Source organism: Rattus rattus, chromosome Y (assembly GCF_011064425.1).
Source record: "Rattus rattus isolate New Zealand chromosome Y, Rrattus_CSIRO_v1, whole genome shotgun sequence".
NCBI lineage: Eukaryota > Metazoa > Chordata > Mammalia > Rodentia > Muridae > Rattus > Rattus rattus.
In genome coordinates, this window is record NC_046173.1 from 1,596,512 (window position 1) to 1,604,182 (window position 7,671).

The following is a 7,671-nucleotide window of genomic DNA, read 5'->3' on the forward strand; positions in this document are numbered from 1 at the left end:
TGATGCCTGCATCTCTTGTTCCTGTCCTCTGCCATAGGTTTTCCATCTCCAGGATTTCCTCAGTTTGTGTTTTCGTTATTGCTTCTATTTCTATTTTCAGGTCTTGAGAAGTTTTATTCATTTTCTTCACCTTTTTGATTGTACTTTCTTGTACTTATTTATATTTGTTTGTTTAGTCTTTAAAGGTCTCTACCTGTTTAAATTGTATTCTCCTATATTTCTGTAAGAGACTTATTTCCTCTTTAAAGGTCTCTTATTGTCTTCATAAAATTAAATTTAAGGTCATCTTCTTCCACTTCCTGTGTATTAGGATCGTCAGTGTTTGCTGTAATAGGATAGCTGGGTTTTGATGGTGTCATATTGCTCTGACCTTTGTTGATTATGTTCTTATGTTGGTCTTTATTCATTTGTTGTCCCTAGAGTTGGCAGGCCTGGTAAACCCTGAAGGCAGCAGGCTTCTGTGGCTGCAGATAGAGCTGGTTCTCTGGTTGGGAGCAGTCTTCAAAGGATGCAGGCAGAATTGTAGCCTGAGAAATAGGGTGCTGATTCTGGATTGCAGGTATAGACCAGAAGACAGAATGACAGAAGGACAGGGAAGACCTCATAGTTGCTAGACTCAGAAGGCAGGGGTTGGAGTTGGAGTTGGGTTGTGCCAGGTGGTTGCAGTCCTCCAAGGAAGCAGTTGAACTGGTAGCCTACTTATCAAAGGTGTCTGCAAGTCTCCACGGACACAGGTGGAGAGTGGAATGAAGATCTGGGATTGCAGGTGTGGACTAGAAGATGCTTTGCAGAGGGCATAGACTGTTTTTTTTCCTTTGAAGGGAAGGTTGCAAGAATGGATGGTAGATACAAAAGGACAGGAAGATGAGTGGTGGTATTGGGGTACATGGTGTAAAATTCACAAAGAAGTTTTTTTTTCATCTTTATTAACTTGGGCATTTCTTTCTTTTTCTTTTTTTATCTTTATTAACTTGAGTATTTCTTATTTACGTTTCGATTGTTATTCCCCTTCCCAGTTTCCAGGCCAACATCCCCTAACCCTCCCCTCCCCTTCTTTATGGGTGTTCCCGCCCCATCCTCCCCCATTACCGCCTCCCCCCAACAGTCTAGTTCACTGGGGTTCAGTCTTAGCAGGACCCAGGGCTTCCCCTTCCACTGGTGCTCTTACTAGGATATTCATTGCTACCTATGAGGTCAGAGTCCAGGGTCAGTCCATGTATAGTCTTTTAGGTAGTGGCTTAGTCCCTGAAGCTCTAGGTTGCTTGGCATTGTTGTTCATATGGGGTCTCAGCCCTTCAAGCTCTTCCAGTTCTTTCTCTGATTCCTACAATGGGGGTCCTGATCTCAGTTCAGTGGTTTGCTGCTGGCATTCGCCTCTGTATTTGCTGTGTTCTGGCTGTGTCTCTCAGGAGAGATCTACATCCAGTTCCTGTCGGCCTGCACTTCCACAAAGAAGTTTTTTAAAAAAAAATTTCAAAATGGGTTACAGATCTGAACAGAATTTTTTATGTAATTTACATTTTATTTACTTGTGTATTGTTTTAATATTTCTTTTCTTTTTTATTGGATTTCTTAAAATTGTTATATTAGATATATTTCTTTACTTTTCAAATGTTATTCCCTTTCCTGATTTCCTGTCCATAGCCCGCAACCCCTCCCTCACACGGCTATTTCCCCCACACCTTCCCCTTACTGTCCCCACCCCATATTCCCCTACACTGGGGGTCCAACCTTGGCAGGACCAAAGGCTTCTCTCTCTTTGGTGCCCAACAAGGCCATCCTCTGCTACATACACAGCTTGAGCCCATGTCTATGTGTGCTTTTTGGGTAGTGCTTTAGTCCCTGGAAGCACTGGTTGCTTGGCATTGTTGTTTTTATGGGGTTGCAAGCCCCTTCAGCTCTTTCAATCTTTCCTGTAATTCCCCCCATGGGGAATCCTGTTCTCAGTTCAGTGATTTGCTGCTAGCATTGACCTCTGTATTGGACATGCTCTGGATGTGTCTCTCAGGAGAGATCTATTTCCGGTCCCTTTCAGCATGCACTTTTTAGCTTCATCAATCTTATCTAGTTTTGGTGGCTGTATATATGGGCCACATGTGGGGCAGGCTCTGAACAGCCATTCCTTGATTTGCTGCTCTAAACTTTGCTTCCATATCCCCTCCTATGGATATTTCCCCCCTTTTAAGAAGGAATGGGAGCATCTGCATTTTGGTCATCCTTCTTGAGCATCCTGTGGTCTGTGGATTGCATTTTGGGTAATACCAGTTTTGGGGCTAATATCCACTTATCAATGAGTGCATACCAAGTGTGTTTTTCTGGGATTGAGTTACCTCACACAGGATGATAGTTTTTAGTTCATTCCATTTGCCTATGAATTTCATGAAGTCATTGTTTTTGATAGATGTACCACATCTTTTTTAATCCATTCCTCTCTGTTGAAGGGCATCTGGGTTCTTTCCAGCTTCTGGCTATTATAAATAAAGGCTGCTATGAACATAGTGGACACGTGTGTCGTCGTATGTTGGGGCATCTTTTGGGTATATGCCCAAGAGAGGTGGTAGCTGGATCCTCAGGCAGTTCAATGTCCAATTCTCTGAGGAAAGTCCAGACTGATTTCCAGAATGGTTGTACCAGTCTGCAATCCCACCAACAATGGAGGAGTGTTCCTCTTTCTCCACATAATCAACAGCATCTGCTGTCACCTGAGTTTTTGATCTTAGCCATTCTCACTGGTGTGAGGTGGAATCTCAGGGTTGTTTTGATTTGCATTTCCCTAATTACTAAGGATGTTGAACATTTCTTTAGGTGTTTTTTGGCCATTTTATTCCTTTGAGGAATTCTTTGTTTTAGCTCTGAATCCCATTTTTTTTTTTTTTTTTTTTCAGAGCGGGGGGACAGAACCTTAGGGCCTTGCGCCATAGGCAAGCGCTCTACTGCTGAGCTAAATCCCCAACCCCTGAATCCCATTTTTAATAGGGTTATTTGGCTCTCTAGAGTCTAACTTCTTGAGTTTTTTGCAATAACTCGAATAATAATAATAATAATAATTAATAATAATAATAAATAATAATTTATTTTGGATATTTTCCCTCTATCAGATGTAGGATTGGTAAAGATCTTTTCCCAATCTGTTGATTGCCATTTTGTCCTAACCACAGTGTCCTTTGCCTTACAGAAGCTTTGCAGTTTTATGAGATCCCATTTGTCGATTCTTGATCTTAGAGCATAAGCCATTGGTGTTTTGTTCTGGAAATTTTCTCCAGTGCCCATGTGTTCAAGACTCTTCCCCACTTTTTTCTTCTATTAGTTTGAGTGTGTCTGGTTTGATGTGGAGGTCCTTGATCCACTTGGACTTAAGCTTTGTACAGGGTGATAAGCATGGATCGATCTGCATTCTTCTACATGTTGACCTCCAGTTGAACCAGCACCATTTGTTGAAAATGCTATCCCTTTTCCATTGGATGGTTTTGGCTCCTTTGTCAAAAATCAAGTGACCATAGGTGTGTGGGTTCTTTTCTGGTCTTCAATTCTATTCCACTGGTCTATCTGTCTGTCTCTGTACCAATACCATGCAGTTTTTATCACTATTGCTCTGTAATACTGCTTGAGTTCAGGGATAGTGATTCCCCCTGAAGTCCTTTTATTGTTGAGGATAGTTTTAGCTATCCTGGGTTTTTTGCTATTCCAGATGAATTTGCAAATTGCTCTTTCTATCTCTATAAAGAATTGAGTAGGAATTTTGATGGGGATTGCATTGAATCTGTAGATCACTTTTTGTAAAATGGCCATTTTTACTATATTAATCCTGCCAATCCATGAGCATGGGAGATCTTTCCATCTTCTGAGGTCTTCTTCACTTTCTTTCTTCAGAGTCTTCAAGTTCTTGTCATACAGATCTTTCGATAGCTTGGTTAAAGTTTCACCAACATATTTTATATTACTTGGGGCTATTTCAAAGAGTGTCATTTCCCTAATGTCTTTCTCAGTCTGTTTATCCTTTGTGTAGAGGAAGGCTATTGCTTTGTTTGAGTTAATTTTTTAACAGCCTGACAGTTGGCTGAAGTTGTTTATCAGGTAAAATAGTTCTCTGGTGGAACTTTTGGGGTCACTTAAGTACACTATCATATCATCTGCAAATAGTGATATTTTGATTTCTTCCTTTCCAATTTATATCCCTTTGACCTCCTTTCACTCTCTGATTGCTCTGGCTAGGACTTCGAGTACTATATTGAATAAATAAGGAGAGAGTGGGCATCCTTGTCTAGTCCCTGATTTCAATGGGATTGCTTCAAGTTTCTCTCTATTTTGTTTGATGTTAGCTACTGGTTTGCTGTATATTTACTATGTTTAGGTATGGGCCTTGAATTCCTGATCCTTATAGGACTTTTATCATGAAGGGGTGTTGAATTTTATCAAATGCTTTCTCAGCATCTAATGAAATGATCAGGTGGTTCTTATCTTTGAGTTTGTTTATATAGTGGATTATATTGATGGATTTTTGTATATTAAACCATCCCTGCATGCCTGGGATGAAGCCTACTTGATCATGGTGGATGATTGTTTTGACATGTCTTGGATTCAGTTTGCAAGAATTTTTATTGAGTATTTTTTCGTTGATATTCATAAGGGAAATTGGTCTGAAGTTCTCTTTCTTTGTTGGGTCTTTATTGTGGTTTAGGTATAAAAGTAATTGTGGCTTCAGAAGGAATTGGTAGCACTCCATCTGTTTCAATTTTTGTGGAATAGTTTGGATAATATTGGTATGAGGTCTTCTATGAAGGTCTGATAAGAATTCTGCACTAAACCTGTCTGGACCTGGGCTCTTTTTGGTTGGGTGACCTTTAATGACTGCTTCTATTTCCTTAGGAGTTATGGGGTTGTTTAACTGGTTTATCTGTTCCTGATTTAACTTCGGTACCTGGTATCTGTCTAGGAAATTGTCCATTTCCTGTAGATTTTCGAGTTTTGTTGAATATAGGCTTTTATAGTAAGATCTGATGATTTTTTGAATTCCCTCTGATTCTGTGGTTATGTCTCCTTTTCATTTCTGATTTTGTTAATTTGGACACACTCTCTGTGTCCTCTCGTTAATCTGGCTAGGGTTTATCTGTCTTGTTGATTTTCTCAAAGAACCAGCTTTTTGGGTTGTGTTGATTCTTTTCTATGGTCCTTTTGTTTCTACTTGATTGATTTCAGCTCTGAGTTTGATTATTTCCTGCCTTCTGATCCTCCTGGGTGTATTTGCTTCTTTTTGTTCTAGAGCTTTTAGGTGTGCTGTCAAGCTGCTGACATATGCTCTCTCCTGTTTCTTTTTGCAGGCACTCAGCGCTATGCGTTTTCCTCTTAGCACCATTTTCATTGTGTCCCATAAGTTTGGGTATGTTGTACCTTCATTTTCTTTAAATTCTAAGAAGTCTTTCATTTCTTTCTTCCTTGACCAGGTTATCATTGAGTAGATATTGTATAAATTTGGTTTTGTTGTGGAATATCTTGTTTCTCCATCTATGTTAATTGAGATTTGGGTGCAGGGAGCTGTTTGGCTGGTTCAGTTCGGTCCTGGGTGCAGACCAGAACTGCAGGTACTGGCAGCTATCTTTTCCTATATCCCTGTGTCCAGAGGCACTGTGCAGTTTCCCCTTGGACCAGAGATGTGGGCAGAGGTGTGCAGAGGTGGCAGTCTGTCAGGTGACCTCAGGATTTCTGCACTCCTGGGTGGTCAGCTTTCTCTCCCCAGGTTTTTTTTTTAATTAATCATTTTTATTAATTTACATTTCAAATGACAGGACTGTTATTTTTTTAAAAATGTTAATTATCTCTGAAATTTTTCGGCTATGTGAGGTATTATCAGGTTTTTTTGTTTGTTTGTTTGTTTGTTTGTTTTCCTTTCTTTGTTGTTTTTGAACAAGAAACAGTTAAGGTAACAGATTCTGGTTGTTATCTGCATAATATTTTAGGATAACACATAATAGGCATCCAAGTGGGAGCAAGTCCAAGCTGGACTCGATAAATCCTATTTGGAATCCATTCTGTGACTGTCATAAATTTGCAAACTGAAAGGAAAAAAAAATAATTGGCTTCACAGCTGGGTCATGGCTAGAGTGAGGATAATCTGCTTCCACAGGTGCTCAGGAGGGGATCATGTCTGCAACTTGAGCCAAGAAATTGAACATGGCCACCAAATCATGCTCCTTCTGCAACCAACAGATTCCTGCTATGTGTAAATCATGTCCCTGTGGTTATATATTTATTAGCAGTACAAAATGCAAAACATTCAGAGAAATCACCACCATCTACAGAAAACAAGCATGAGGCCAAGAGGAGGTGAACAGAGAGAGTTAGGTGAGAGAAGATAAATTCTACAGTAAATAAAGATTTAGAAAACAGAAAGAGATCTCAAAGTAACAGTCATTCAGATCATATCAGATGAGGAAGAAGAAGACCTAAAAGTTCATCTGCCAAAAAACACAAGGAAGAAAGAGAAAAACAGGAAAAGGAAATTGACATCTATGCTAACCTCTCTGATGAGAAGGCTTCATGTTTTCAGATGCCTTGGCAGAAGTAAATAGAAAAGTTATCAAGCAAAAACTTATTCTCTGATATTTGTCTTCAAAATCTGTCACCACTTTCTTCAGGATTACATCAGCAAATGCTCAGACAGTCGTGGACTCTCAGACTGTAGAGTGAGGGCCATTGATTGCTTTTCTTTGTTTTCTAGTCTGTTGCCACACTTTGGGAGCCAAGTCACACGTTTAGACTTTGCTGGGATTTCCTGTTTACCAAGGATTATTATCAGCATTGTGTGTTGGGATTTACTAAATTTATTTATAAAAACAAACAAACAAACAAACCTACCCCAAAAGCCCTAGTAACTAGATATATATTTATAGATGGAGGTGGGGTGGGATAGGAGTGTTGTGGAAGTATACAGGTGACATACTTGGTAGTTTTCAGGTCTGCACCAGAGATGCAGTGTCTAAAGTCCTGTCACGAGAGTGACTTTTAAATGTATGTATTTCAGGCTTTCACCATTAACAGATACATATATACATTAAAAGCCCATTGACCTTTAATATGTTGATAATTGATATTTTATTGACTGGAGAATTACAAATATAGATTATAAATTGTCTTTAATTGACCATTATCTTGGATGCCATTTTAATGTTTTAAGATAGTAGTTATATTTTCAGAAACTTTCTAGAAAGTTTGGAAATTTAAGTGCTATATGAAGAAAAGCATTTAAGGCTAGATCATATTTCAGATATAAACACCTTGTTTTCTCGAATGTTTACTTATTGGTTTAAAAAAAAACTTTTCAGATGGTGCCTGTTAACCTAAACACAGATATATTTATTATATAAATTGCAAAATATTTCTTAACTATTTGTGAACAATGATGTTTTGTCTGAATGAATGTTCATTTATACATAATTCTGGTAATTATTTTAACTGTTACTTCATCCTGGGAAAAATAAACCTTAATATTGAAAATGAATAGATTTTTAAAAAAGTAGGAATTGCTGGTCAATATTTATCTGAACCTTAGACTAGCTGGTATGGTGTATTTTTCTGTTTTGAAGTCTGGAAAATGTGGATAGCTCTTAGGATAGACCAGACATGGTTATTAACCCAATATTTGGGTAGAAAAGATGTTATCTTGTCGTCTTCTTT

General features: G+C 38.7%; 1 pseudogene; it reads left to right on the forward strand.

Moving 5' to 3' along the window:
* Positions 1–6,138: 6,138 nt before the first annotated feature.
* LOC116889608 lies at positions 6,139–6,597 on the forward strand (annotated as a pseudogene).
* Positions 6,598–7,671: the final 1,074 nt, after the last annotated feature.